The sequence below is a fragment of the Harmonia axyridis genome, chromosome 1 (assembly GCF_914767665.1).
Source record: "Harmonia axyridis chromosome 1, icHarAxyr1.1, whole genome shotgun sequence".
In the NCBI taxonomy this organism is placed as follows: domain Eukaryota; kingdom Metazoa; phylum Arthropoda; class Insecta; order Coleoptera; family Coccinellidae; genus Harmonia; species Harmonia axyridis.
Window position 1 is genome coordinate 54711011 of NC_059501.1, and position 15322 is coordinate 54726332.

The 15322-nt window shown below is 33.7% G+C and overlaps 1 protein-coding gene across 1 annotated transcript in view; it reads left to right on the forward strand.

The window, feature by feature from the left end:
* LOC123671608 (hemicentin-2) overlaps positions 1–15322 on the forward strand; it is a 425727-nt gene that overhangs the window by 188503 nt on the left and 221902 nt on the right. The window lies entirely within an intron of this gene.

The window sequence follows — 15322 nt, forward strand, 5'->3', positions numbered from 1 at the left end:
CTCGATCAATCACAAGCTGACAGTTACACGACTCGTGGCATAAAATACATTTACGGTCACAATGGGAAACACTGAAACGGAAATAACTGAGTTTCCGACCACATCCACATCCTGCAGTTTTTTCTGATACCACTCCCATTTCACGTTCTAATCGTATTCAGGACCCCTTCTGAAATACAGTTGCTTTTCGGAAAATTAATCGTAGCATTGAAAAATGAACAAGAGTTATGTGAGCAGTAACATAATGAATTTGCTCAACGGTGCACTGAGCTCGAGGTGTTTTTGCTAATTGGATGTGTTCAAGGACATTGGCAAATATTTGGCATATCTTTTCGATTACTACCAAAATTAAAACCGTTTTGGTCGAACATTGAGTTCAGATAATCCATACATCAGTAAAGATACGTGAAACCAGAAAAATAATGACACATTTGTTTTTTCAATTGTGATTTCCATAAGGCGCTGGTCATGAAATTTTATTGTGATGAAATCAATAAGGTTGGCTCTTTCTATGGGTATTTTGCTCCAACATTAAATTCAATTGTTTTTTTCTTCAATCTGATGAATTGTTTTTCATTGGTTCTCTGAATTGAACATTTTGATTTCTGTGTTGAAACCTCCCTTCACACAATATATATTTCGATCCGATAACTTCTTTTCAAGATTTTTTATTGGGTTAATAATTAACACCCTGTCTGGGATGGTGGGGAAACAGTTCCAAAGTCTGTACCTACAGAACAAAACCGGTTTTTCTTAACTTGTACTAGCTTTGAGCCTTAAAGAGATATCACACAACTCTCTTCTTCAATTCATGGAATTTCATTTAAATAGAAATTGAATGATAGTTATTGCATTTCCACTTAAAATTATTTAATGAAACGATTTTTTCGGTGAACTGTAGCTTCTTCAGATATCTTATATTTTCGAATGACTGTTCATATTAGTTATTCAAAAATGATAAATATCTGAAGAAGCTACTGAGTAGCGAGACAATTCTTATATAATATAATGAAAAGTGTCATTTAGTTTCTAATGAAGCATTATACTATTTTGCATTCACAGACTTTTACTTGAAAAAAATTTGTTGTTTTGCCATAACCAAAAAAACTTTGAGTAATTTCTTTCAACAAAGAATATCATGGAGTCCCAGAAGATATTATGATTTCAACTTCGTTCCTCATGCCTATGGACACAAAAGTTTTGTCCTTACGTTTGTAAGAAACAGTTTTCAAATCACTAATCAGGCACAAAATAGCCTAAACTGCTTCACTGGGTAGTAATTTGAAGGTTGTTTCATGTAGCTATAAAACCAATATTTTTGTTTTATGTTGAAATATCTCAATTTTTTTTTTGAGAAAAATTCATAAGAATATATCAACACAAACAGATAATAATAATAATTTTGGGCAATATTTATATACCCTAGCGTAACGAAAACGTTTTTCTCTAATTCTGTGGTTATTCCGTTCATTCTTCCACATCTTGTAGAACAAAATCGTGCAAGAATATATCAGAAACGCACAGTTTTCATGGTTATATTTTATTATTATATGTTGGTAATCCGAACTTTCCACCACGGCTTTATCTGTCAATTCATCAATTTGCCTTAAAGAAATCAGTTCTGCCAACCAACATATTTCAATGCAAAAATCACTAAATGATATTTATGGAAATATTTCATTAATTTCAATAAATATGCAATGAATTAGAGAAAATAATGTATAATACTCGTACAGAAGGCTCATTCTTCCACTCGTTCATTCAAAAACTCACCACTTCGTGGCTCGTTTTTGAATTTTGAACTCGTGGAAAAATATCAATGCCTTCTGCACTTGTATTATAAATAACTATTCTCTAATTCTGTGGTTATTCCGTTCATTCTTCCACATCTTGTAGAACAAAATCGTGCGAGAATATATCAGAAACGCACAGTTTTCATGGTTATATTTTATTATTCTATGTTGGCACTCCGAACTTTCCGCCACGGCATTATCTGTCAATTCATCAATTTGCCTTAAAGAAATCAGTTCTGCCAACCAACATTTTGCAATGCAAAATGCACTAAATTATATTTATGGAAATATTTCATTAATTTCAATGAAAATGCAATGAATTAGAGAAAATAATGTATAATACTCGTACAGAAGGCTCATTCTACCACTCGTTCATTCCAAAACTCGCCACTTCGTGGCTCGTTTTTGAATTCTGAACTCGTGGAAGAATATCAATGCCTTCTGCACTTGTATTATAAATAACTATTCTATGGGTATGGATCTGCAATTCCAATAGAATGTATCAACATGAAAATGATACTGAAGTCAATTATGCCGCTCTTTAAATGGATCTCCGTACGTTCATCTGTACTTTGCACGCAAGGCAGGTAAGTTGAAGCCTACACACCCTATAGTGTGACACTTGTTTTTTCAATAATATTCGGCATTATGAATTGTCTTGAATATTAGACTACTTTTCAGTTACTTTGATGAGGATGAAAGACTAATTTTCGAAAATAACGTTCATCTACATTTATTTCGAATCAAATGAATAAATAAAAATAATTATTATTTTCATTTATTTATTTCATTTATTTGATTCGAAATAAATGTAGATGAACGTTATTTTCGAAAATCACTGAAAAATATTTTTCCGAAATTCGAGGCTACATTGAAAAAAACCGGTCATCGTTTAAAGCAATCCACGAATCGATCCAATTTTTTACTTCTTCATAAGACCGGAAGTACTGGTCAGTCAGGCCGTGTACTATTGATCGAAAGTGATAGTCCGAGGGACAGGGAGCAATGTCTGAAGAATACGGCGGGTGGGATAGAACTTCCCATTTCATCGTTTCCAAGTATGTCTTGACCACACTCGCAACATGGAGTCGAGCATTGAAACGCTGTAAAATCACTTCATAATGTCTCTCGTTGTATTGCGGCCGTTTGCCTCCAATGATCGGCTCAAACGCTTTAATTGCGTTCGAAAACGATTGCCTGTGATTGTTTCAGTCGGTTTGAACAACTCATATTACATTACGCCGAGCTGGTCCCACCAAATTACTGAGCATGACCTTGGAACTGTGAATATTCGGTTTGGCCGTCGACGTGGAAAGCATGTCCGGGATATCTCCATGATTTTCTGCGCTTGGGATTATCGTAATGAACCCACTTTTCATCTCCAGTCACAATGCGATGCAGCAATCCCTTCCGTCTTTGCCTTGCAAGCAGCTGTTCACAAACAAACAAACACCGTTCAACATCTCTCGGCTTCAACTTTTACGGCACCCAATTTTCTTTGTTTCTGAATCATTCTCAGGTCACTCCCAATGATCCTGCCAATTCTTTTTGCATTTGACACAATTGATCTAGTAGTGACTCCAATTCTGCATCTTTGAAAACCTCCTCTCATCTACCGCCAGCTATCTACTTGGAGCGTTGAAACCACTCTCGGTACGTTCTTACACTAATAGCGGCCTCATTAAATGTATTTGAGAGCATTCGATGAGTCTAAACCGCAGATTTCTCCATATTGAAGCAGAAAATTAAAACCTCTCACAAATGACAAGAATTTGGCTAGCAAGCTGACATGTTTCCTCGTGAATAACTTTATGATGTAGACACAAATTGACTCATATTTTGATTGTGTTAGTTTACAAATACCTAAGCTCATTGTATGACATATACGATCTATTTATTTCGACTACCACTTACCGCTACAGCCATCTATTTTGAAACGGCCAAAGTTGTACACCTAATATTATCACCAGATATCAACTTGCGAATATAACACCATAGTCAACGATCGAATCGGTCATGAGTCATGACACTAGAAGAAGAAGAATAACATGAATTAGGAAACAATATTTTAATAATTTCTATGAAATGAAGATTCGATTATTTCTAATCATGGTTCGAACAATATGTTTCTGAGGTCATAAGTCTTTCCTTTCACAATGGTAGAAGTCTAATCGTTCTTCGACCACGTTCTAGTGAGCCTCGTTCTCTGTCATTGTCAATACCTTATATATCTAATTTCGACTCGAACCTTTGAAAAAATCAAACCTGCTATTATTATCATTATCATATTTGAGAACCTAGAAACCGAAGGTTAGTTAGGGTGTTTATGTTCACGGAGTTTTTCCCCGAGTGTGCATTTTCACGACTGATGCGAATACTGAATTTTGGCCGTATAAATCTTGGTCACGAAAGAGGCATTAAATGAGGCTTGAAATCAATAGCCACGAGCGTGACTATACCCATGTCAACGCGGTTTTATTTGAAACGACAGAATTCGGAGATCTTTAAATTCTGGTTATCCAACACATATTTCAGAAACAGGAAGCCATCAGCTATGACAGTGATTCGATTTCAGATGATAAAATTGAAAAAAGTATAAGAAAGTAGGCATTGAATTGCGAGATATATGCTACAATTCATTTCATCTCTTCTAATGTATCTCTTTCAGATAAAATAGCTTGAAGGGTCGAGGAGAAACAGTGATTTTTCAATAGAAATTCGGGCAAAATTCGAAACTAACTTCGGCTTTTCAACATTGACGTGCATTTTCGGTTACTGTTAAGTTGGAACGTGATATAATTAAGTTTGTTAATTGATTGATATGTCAAACTTATAAACCTATAATGCATTTTATGAATATTGGTTGGAACACACTGCAACTGAAATTAACTACATAAACGACATTATTCTCTAATATAATTTTGTTTTTGCAGACAACTCAGGTCGTTCAGCAATCCTTTGTAGTGAAAGGTAGTAAATCATGAAACACTTCAAACTCATCGGACCATATGCAATCACCATTTTGCCAATGTTGTCGAATGCGGTGTGTCACTTATTTTCTTCCATGCTTGTTATTGTCAGTTTGCATTTTACAGATCTCCATCAATAATGTTGAGTCTGCCACCTTCTTTCTATTGAATATTTCGATCCGTCATAAAATATTTAAAAGCTAAATTTAGGAACGGTCCAAATTCCAGATTTGAAAATATTTGGAATCCATATGACAGTAAAATTCCATGTAAGCATGACAAAAAATGTTGACAATCGTTTTAAGCACACCTTTCGGCAATTTTTGATGAATCAAATTCCCGAAAAAATCTATTACGTGACAAATTTATTACATATTTTGAATAATTAGCGTTGATTTCCGCAACAACGAAAATATCAAAGTTGCCAGAAAGAGCTTTATATAAACGAAGTATATACTTATAGGATGGTCCAGAAAAAAACGACTCATTTCGCGAATCATTTCAAGGAAAAAAAAGTCCTATAAATATGAGCCCGTAAACCCTTTGTTTTCGAAGAACCGGATGTAAGAGTCCGATTTTTTTCTCAAGTATTTTTCTCATAGCATCTTCTCTTCACAAGATATTCAACTTGAATTTGACAAAGGTTTTACAATTCGAAGTTATCATATCAGGGAGAATAAGATTCTCACAGTTATGCAGTTTACATCCAAGAATGCCTGAAAAAATTGTTCTTCAGAATAAGCACCTTTTCAAAATGATTTGAGCCAAAGCAGTTATGAGAGAAGGACCCACACTACATATATCCTAAGCGTCCCTCATAATGACTGAGAAAGGGTGTCACTATTTCTGTCTGAAAATGTTCAATAGACTGCCCGAGAGACCGACGAATCACATTAGAAGTAATTTGAAAAAGAAAATTTAAAGAAGCAATATATGAAATGCCAATAACATTGGAGCCTTATGATCATGGTGAATTTTATAATAAATTGTAATTCTTCTCTTTTTGACACTATTTTCATTTTGATATTTGTAACGAATAGAAATAAAGATGTTTTCTATTATGTATATTCTATTTATACCTATTTGAAGTTCTAATTTTGGATGGAAATCTACAGAATGATATTTCTTTTGAAACTGTTCCCTTTTCTTCCCTTCAAAACTTTTTCTATTGAAATTTGAAATTTTTGGTTTCCTGTAGTTTTATCGTGACTGATACCGATTTTGAGAAAAAAGTTCATTTTTTCTCTAGTAATCCAGAAATGTCTAGAAAAATCGAAATTATCATAAAGATCCAGTAAGTAAACTGTGATGAATAATGAATATTTTTGGTACTAATTCACCCAATCCATAACAAAAATTGTAGATCCGATAAATTGGTATAATCCTCACACAAAAGTAGGACTACGAGAAACACCCTGATATATCTCGAAAATACAACGTTTATGAGCTCATGTTTATAACGGGTGTTTTTTTTCGAGGTATATAACTTTAAGTTGGCATTACTGTTCAAGATGGCGACCGATTTAACAGCTGTCAAGTGATTTATTCTCAGTTCGGTTAAGCAATTCATCATGACTAGACTCACCCTTGCAAATAGTTCAATTTTATTTCGAAAATAATGGTTCTGTGCGGAATACGTATCGCGCACTACGTCCATTTTGTTTTGTTTAGCGATGAAGCGCACTTCTGGTTGAATGGCTCCGTCAACAAACAAAACTGCCGCATTTGGAGTGAAGCTAATCCTCAAGTGTATGTCGAAACAGCGTTACATCCAGAAAAACTGACTGTTTGGTTCGCTTTATGGGCTGGTGGAATCATTGGTCCGTACTTCTTCAAAAACGATGATGGCCAGAACGTTACAGTCAATGGTGATTGGTATAGAGTCATGATTACTAACTTTTTCATTCCTGAATTGAACAACCATGATGTCCAGGAGCTGTGGTTCCAACAAGACGGCGCAACATGTCACACAGCTCGTGCCACAATCGATTTTTAAGACACGTTTGGTGACCGCCTAATTTCACGTTTTGGACCTGTGAATTGGCCTCCAAGATCTTGTGATTTAACACCGCTAGACTTCTTTCTGTGGAGCTATGTAAAGTCATTGGTCTATGCGGATAAGCCACAAACCCTTGACCATTTGAAAGACAACATTCGCCGTGTTATTGCCGATATACGGCCTCAAATGTTGGAAAATGTCATCGAAAATTGGACGTCCAGATTGGACTACATCCGAACCAGCTGTGGTGGTCATATACCAGAAATCATATTTAAAATGTAATGCCACAAGATTATCTTGCGGATAAATAAAATTCATGTCAATCGAATAATCCATCGTTGTTTTATTGCAATTTAAAGTTCTATAGCTCTAAAAACAACCCCTCATTGCTCCTGAAATTTTGTCTAGCCTCTATGTGAACTACTATAAATTTTTCATCGAATAGTGCAGAAATTAAAGAGAAAATAGTCCGATACTGATAAGAAGGATATCTGAGGTTTTCGTGAAAAAGGTCGATTAAGCCAGCATGGGAGTGGAGTGGATATCAAACCGAAAATCTTCCTTAATATTTTGTGATCGATTCAATCAAATAAGGTGAGAAGCATCAATGCGATAACAGCATAAACTATAATGTGAAATCGATAGGACCTGCAGCTCGCCCTGAAATATAGGGGTAACTTCGTTAATGATCGGAAATTTATCTTGTTTTCCACCTAGATATCCATTCTAGCTAGTAGATACTGAGAGGAGATGCTAATAACTTATTCTGATATATGATTCTTGCTCATCATTAGTATTTAATCCAATTCTCCAATTACTGCTAACTACATCTGAAACTCTCTTCCTTTTGTTGTTTATTCTTGTTTCGATTGAGGATTCATCAAGCAAAACATGAATAAAACCAAAATTTTTACCATATATTTCGAATAATGTCCCTTATTTTTCAGTTACTACACCACTCATGAGATATGTACCTAGTTATGAAGATTTTATAACAATGCTCTATTCTGCAATCATTAGATTGATATAAGGGATGTTCTACAGGCTCTAAGATATATTTTGGCATATGATATTTCTGCTCATTCGAAAAAAAATTTTCCCATTCTATTCGATTCGTTTTCGTATAGAAGGTTCAAGAATTTCAGAAAAATGTTCGATTCAAAAAGTCGACAAAAAAGAATACCGGTTCATATGGCAGCTATAGTGATATTTTATTATTCATTTGAGACATGGTGCAGGTTTTTTTATATTCAAACACTCTATCAGTCTTTGGTAACTCTGCGTGTTCAGCGAGAAAAGTTACATTCTTTTCATAGACGAAATGTAAAAACTTTACATGCTGGCGATGCTGGAGAAATCCAACATCTTATGATGTTGTATATGGCATCTACTGTGGATTTATTTTTTCGGAAACCCTGCTGCAAAATCCAAATTCCATTAGATCCAGATGAATTCATCGACATTTTAGTGTCGACTGTTGGGGAAAAATTTTTGACAATGATTTGATGCCAGTTCATGTTACTTGATGTTCTTACCAAATTCCATTCTTATCGTACATGCAGGGTGAAAATAAGACAAACACTCATGGAAGATGAGGTTTACTATATTTACATAGAAGCAGCATTACATAAGTTATCTTGTGAAGAACAAAAATGCAAAATCTGGAACTCTCTAGCACATATAATATGGAATTGCCTACATCGACCTATATGCATAGTTATTAATCTAAGAATGTAGTTTTTTAAAAATCATTAACGATATAGTAACATATTATTGGTAATTCAACAATGAATTCCACTTGTAGCTACCTTGTGGAAATATCGATACTGACATGGATATTGGAATTTGACCTACATTACATTACAGGTGATGATTTAAATATTGAATTAAATTAAAATTATTTGGAGTACAACCTTTTTGATTTGATTATCTAGAGCTCAACATTATTGGAAATATGCGGTATCAGCACAGAGAGAATCAAATACATGGTTGTTTGGTTAAATGAAAATTTTACGAAGAAATGGATAGGTAAAGGGAGATAATTGACATGATCACCTCGTTGGCTGAAACGCAATCAATTAGATTTTGATTTATGGGGACATATGAATCAACTTGCTCATCATGTTGAAATTACATCTCATCAACAATTACTAGATAGAATTCAATATTCAGCAACTCAAATAAAAAACGATTTAAATCTATGGAATAGAATTTTCTCGATGCGAAACTGAAGGTGGACCTTTCAAACAATTTTTGTGATGTCAAAATTTCATTTCCATTTATCCTAATATTCATTGTTCATTTTCAAAGAATGATATAGACAGTCTTTAATATCCAAACATGTTTCTATTTCATTTTTTTGAGTGATTGTGGGAAACGAATCGGCTGTATGTTCGTACCAAAAAATTAGTTTTGTTCGAGTATGTGACAATGATTCGTGATATAACTATAATAATTAATCATTAAAGTGATTTTCATTATATTAAGAATATTTAGCGACAGTGTAATCAGTGTAATCTGAAAAAAAAAGAAAATTTCAAAAATTCATATCACCGAATCAATGAGCTCTAGCTGGGACTTCGAGTTAAAAAATAATGTATTTAATATCATAATAGCCAAACATGTTTCCACTTCCATAATTAGGTGTCAGTTTTTTGAGTAATAAATTTTTTTAAATTTGTTTCCATGATTCTTCTGTTTTAAAATCAATGGATCGTCCTCTCTGACTAGGAAGAACATTTCTGCTCAAATAGTTTCCGAGAAGAGCTCTGAACGAAGGAGGGTTGGATTTTTTCAATTCATTTTTGGATTTCACACTTTCCAAAACTTAAAATTTAAGTTTTCAGGAAGGGAAGTTTTTTTTTAATTATTTTTTGACTTGATCTATTCCGAATATTTATAATTAGAATTAGTAACCGAATTATAAACCAAAATCAACTATAATATTACATATTCCTTCCATTAGAGAAATTGAAATTATTCGAATTTTAATTTCATTCACAAATATGGATATCGGTTAATTTTTATGTACCTAGAAATTATAGATATGTATGCACTGAATATTAAAGGGAATAGGTACTATCTTATAAACATTCAAAAAACTGGTAAGTTGAGAAGATTGCTATGTACATAGATATGTGATTAGATCTCAAGATCTGTGACTGGATATAGACTATCTTCATCCACATTCATCTATGGGCTACATCGATCTGTAAGTTACATGGATCTGTGACATTGATTTGTGAGTAACATTGATTTGTGAGTAACATTGATTTCTGAGTAACATGGATTAGTGAGTACCATGGATTTGTGATTCACCTGAATCTGTAAGCTACATTGGTATGTGAGATTACTGGATCTGTGACATGCATGGATTCGAGAGAAAGATATATCTATCAAAATAGTAAATCTACAGGCTAACCAGTTCTGAAAGATCAAATGACAAGTAGCAACGATTTTTTTCATGAATGCTAATATTTGAATTGATAGACAGTAATTAATCTGTCTGAAATCAATGTATATACATTTATTGAGTTATAACTTTAGTTGTTTAAAACGAATAAACAACGTGATAATGTAACTACTAAAATGAATGGTATCCTGCGATTTATCTACCTCTAGACTACCAGAGGCATAATTCTAAGGGTAAAGGATATTCGATTATTTTTCTTGTTTATTTAGATTTGGATTGAATGGATTGCTCGGAATATTACATCAGCTATTGAAGTTTTCCACTTCAGCTCTGAATGACATTAGGTGAGCAAACGGATAACGATTTTTGGATTATTCCTATATTGACAAGTGAACTGTTGAACTTTCGGGGTGAGTTATTTTTATTGGCTTATTGATTTTCATCATAAATAATAGGTACTCCAAAAACAGACAACTAAAATGTGTCGAATAAATTCTTCTTCAAGCACTCGAATCTACAAATTGTTATTTTTGACATTCCTAATGATTTACACTCAACTCATTAACTCATATTCATTATGAGGATTGAATCTGGTAATGAAAATTGTAATAGTTAGTTATTCCCGACGATGTTGAAAGAAAGTACAAAAAATTGGCCATAGAAATATGCAAACTATGAACTTACCTAGTTCTGATTCATTTGTATTTTATTCTCTTCGTACGTGAACAATCTAATTATCACAAATGAATTGTAAATCACACATCTAGATTCATATTGCATCTATTTATGATAAACATGTGAGCTTGTATGTAAGTACAATGTATATAATTCTAGTTAACTAACAAAAGAGTCCCAAGTGGTCGTATTGTATGATAATGCTCCATATTTTACTCGTAGAAATGATACATAACCTCAATTTTTCGTACAAATTCCAATAAAGTGCGGATTGGCTTCCACATAATGGACTCCAATATAGCATTCCATATCAGGATGTCCTCTCTCCAAAAGCAGGCGCTAATATATCACTATTACCCATTTCACAACGTCGGTTAGAAAATATGCTCTTAAAATTGTTGACCCCTACAGAACTGACCCTATTATTCTTATTTATGGCCTTTTTCGACTATATAGTTCATCTGATATCCGGAAAGCCAATCGATATTAGCAGCCATCGAAATGAAGGCCTAATCCTGAAATCAAGAGAGAATTGTGTCACAAAGTTATATAATTCGAAGATAGGGATTGAGAGTTCTGATGGAAATGAATGGTACTCCTTGAACCAATATATCTTCTACTTGATAAAATCTATGAAAACTAATAATCAACGGCAATCCCCCAAAATTTTCGATAAGATTTTACTCTAACATGATCGGTGTTCCTCTCTTATTATACCATCCCCAATTCCTATTTTGTTTATTTCTGCACATTGCAAATTCACAAATACTTCAGAAAGCTGCCTGAGATTTTGGTAATAATTCAACGAGTTGGATATTGCATTCTTGATGATAAGATCAAATGTTTATTTTCTCGAGACCAATATCTGGCTTCCAAAGAGTTGTTATGTGCCCTGATACAATCTTCGGAGGTAATTTTTAATTTATATTATACCTCTGTTCTTTCGAGATTCATTGAACTCTGTAGTCCAAAATGCCGATTTCTTAAGAAATTTGGGTACTGGACGCTCATTAGCTCCTGGAAAAGCACCTTAACTTTACTAAATATGTTAATGCCACTGGATTATTTACAATATAGAAATCTTCAAAACTAATTGAACACACAACTACTCCATCCGAGCTATCATGAGCTTTCAAATGCCACTTAATAATATTGAACTGTTCATTCTTGTAATAAATTTTGGTTCACGTGAATTCATTATTTTAAGATCACGATTGAAGAATATAATATGTCGTTCAGTGGATGAAGAAGTTATTAACAACAGGGTAAAATAACAAAAACTGCAGAATATTCAGAACGAACCAGAAACAGAGTTACGAGGAAAATGAAAGGGCTATATAAAAAACAGAACATTGAAAAACTACAACGAAAGAAATATAAATCTCAATTTTTCAGTAGCAACTTGCATTTCATATAAATAACCTCTTTATCTTTCAAGTGCTCCAATTCTCTCCTCCTGTTTCTAATTGGACATTCACTCTTTGTAGGAGGGATGAAGTGAAAAAGTTGTTTTTAACCTTTGACTTTTGAAATACTTTATTTTTTATCAAATTGATATCAAATCCTAAGATACCAACTTGCCAGCACTATGTACATGTTGTAGTAAATATGTAAAATATTCATTCGAATATCTATTCCAATTTCAAGAGTATTATATATTAACTGACAAAGAAACTGCAACACCCAGAAGCTGTTTGAATTTTAATTTTTTTATAAAACATAGATAGTAGTTATAGCAAGGATTAAATGACTGAGTTTGAAGAAAATATCTTGAAGGTTTTTTCATGTTAACAATTTTGTTAATTAACTATTGTAGTGGTTTTTTGCAAGTTTGTTAAATTTCACAACAAACCAGCTGCTCGAGGAGATCCAAAGGTGATGTTTAGTTGTAAAAATGCCTAAAGCACGCATACACGGAATTTATCGACAGCTAGGTGAATTTGAAACAGGGCAAATTATTGGTCTACGGGAGGCTGGCTTGTCATTTCGAGAAATCGCTAACCGTATGTATAATAATAATACCACAGACTAACCAGACAATTCACTCTGCCGTTTTTAGGCACGGCGTTTCGTTGACCTTGAATTTCACTATGAACTACTGTAGTAAAAAATGACAAAGATAACCGAACTTCCCACTCTTTCTAAAAGGTTCAAAACGCATGTGATTTGTCAGATTAACCCATTCAAATTTTTGAATTCACCCGACTGCTTATATTCAACTCCTATTCTCTTTGAATATTGAATACCAAGCTAAATTTATCACACCTCAAGAATTAAAAATTACACCACACTTCTAACAATACACTAAAATAACTTAGTGTGAAGGTATGTATCAAAAATGAAATTCCTTGGAATACTAGCATGATTCTAAAAAAAAAACGTCTATTGGTTGCTTCTTAGAATCTCATTAATGTTCTAAGGGTTGCTTGGTATCTCTGAGATTCAAAAAATCTTTTTCGTCTTACTGACGAATGACTCCTCTGTTTACGGCAGACTATGATTGCAAGGAGAGCTCGAGCAGCGATCCTACATTGAGAGAAATATTTGAATGTAGAATTATTTGCGATTAATATTTTAAATCAAGCAAGAACAAAATAAAATTTATTTTCTTAGAACCGTCATTTTCAATAACATAACCTAAGCGAACGCAAAATCCACGATTCAAATTGAACTATCGCTGCGATTAGTCGAAAGAATCAATCTAGCTCTCTGATTGGTCACCCCGAATCACCCCGAACTCATTCATAAATACGAGTAGAGCGAATTCGAGGTCAACGAAACGGCGGTGACGATTTCCTTTGTAAATGCATAGAGTGAAACATCTGTAGTAATCTGTGATAATACCTCTAACGGTTGAGCATCCCCGGCAATGTTTACACTGGTGCAGAGAACGTCAACATTGGTATGTGGATTGGCATCAGGTCTTCTTTTCTGATGAATCTCGGTTCTCCTTGGGTGCACATGATGGCAGAAGAAGGGTTAGACGACGTCGAGGAAAAAGACGTGATCCTCAGTTTGATATTGAGTGTCATGTACACCGACAGTAGGCTTTGCGTTATGGTATGGGGTGCTATTGCACATGCAAGTAGGTCACGTTTAGTCTTTATTCGAGGTAATATGATAGCGCTGCGTTAAGTCGAAGAAATAGTGGAGTCATATGTTGTCCCTTACTTTAACTGGCTCGAGAATGCAATATACCAGCAAGATAATGCCCGAACTTATGTTGCCAGAGTTACCCATGTGAATCTTTTGAGATAGAGCATGTTTGGGACATCATGGGTAGAAAACTTGAAAATTTACCCCAACCCCCACGGTATTTGGCGGCTATGAGACATGAAGGACAGGTAGCCTAGTGCATCAATACCGAAATGTGTTGGGGAGTATAGGTATAGATTATTGCCAGGTACAAACACACTATTAACAAATTTATTGAAAAAATTTTGAACCATTCGTTTTTTCTCCAAATTTCAATCATTTACTCTTTGCTATACTTTCTGTTTTACCGAGAAAAAAATTTAATTTAAACAGCTCCTTCTGGGTGATGCAGTTCCTTTGTCAGTTAGTATATATTATGAACACCTCATCTAGATACCTTCACCCAAATTTGATATCTAGTGAGGGGATCTCAGAATCCATTTCAGCTGGAAAGAAATGAATGGCACATTTTCGGGCTTGATATTTAACAGAACTAATTTGGTGGAAACCGCAACCTTATAAAATCAACTGTGTTCAAGCTTCAAGAGAAAATTGGAAAATGGCGTGAAATGAAAAGTTCTTTTAGTGCTATAAACATAACACAAAAAGATTTTTCAGATATTTTCAGTTGGATTCATTAGAGTAATCATTTGTTTTTCAAGTTTCGAGTTATAATACAAACTTGTGTTTTATAGATGGGATACATAAAATTTTTTATGACTAACACAATTGCTCTACATATCCAAAAATATTCAACATGATATATATAAATACCTCATCAAACTATATAAACTATCGAAACTTTCAGTTTAACACGTCAAGTTTTCAAGAAGTATTGACTATTTATATTCATTCACGACTTTGACGAGATATCCCAATACTAAATGAATCAAATTTTTAGAATTTTAGTCTAATTCCAAAAACTCTAAAAAAAATTTTAAATGATGTTTCAAATTCGAAATCTGAAGTGATATTTTTAACCTGTACATTTCAAATGAGGAAATTAGTCCTGGAAGATTGAAATAATTAATATATCTCTGATAGACCGCGGCATGTGCCCATAAAAACCCAAATTTCAATAAATTCTGCCGTAGGTTTGGTTCTGATAATAATAATAGAGCCTTTTTGCAAAAAAATTATACTTATACATAATCAAGGCCTGAAGTCTAGCTTAAGCTCCACTCAACCACAAAATAAAAAATAAGGAAAATACTGACAAGAAATATATAAACGAGAAATGATAACACTGAACTCAAATTAATAAATTACTGTTTCCTCA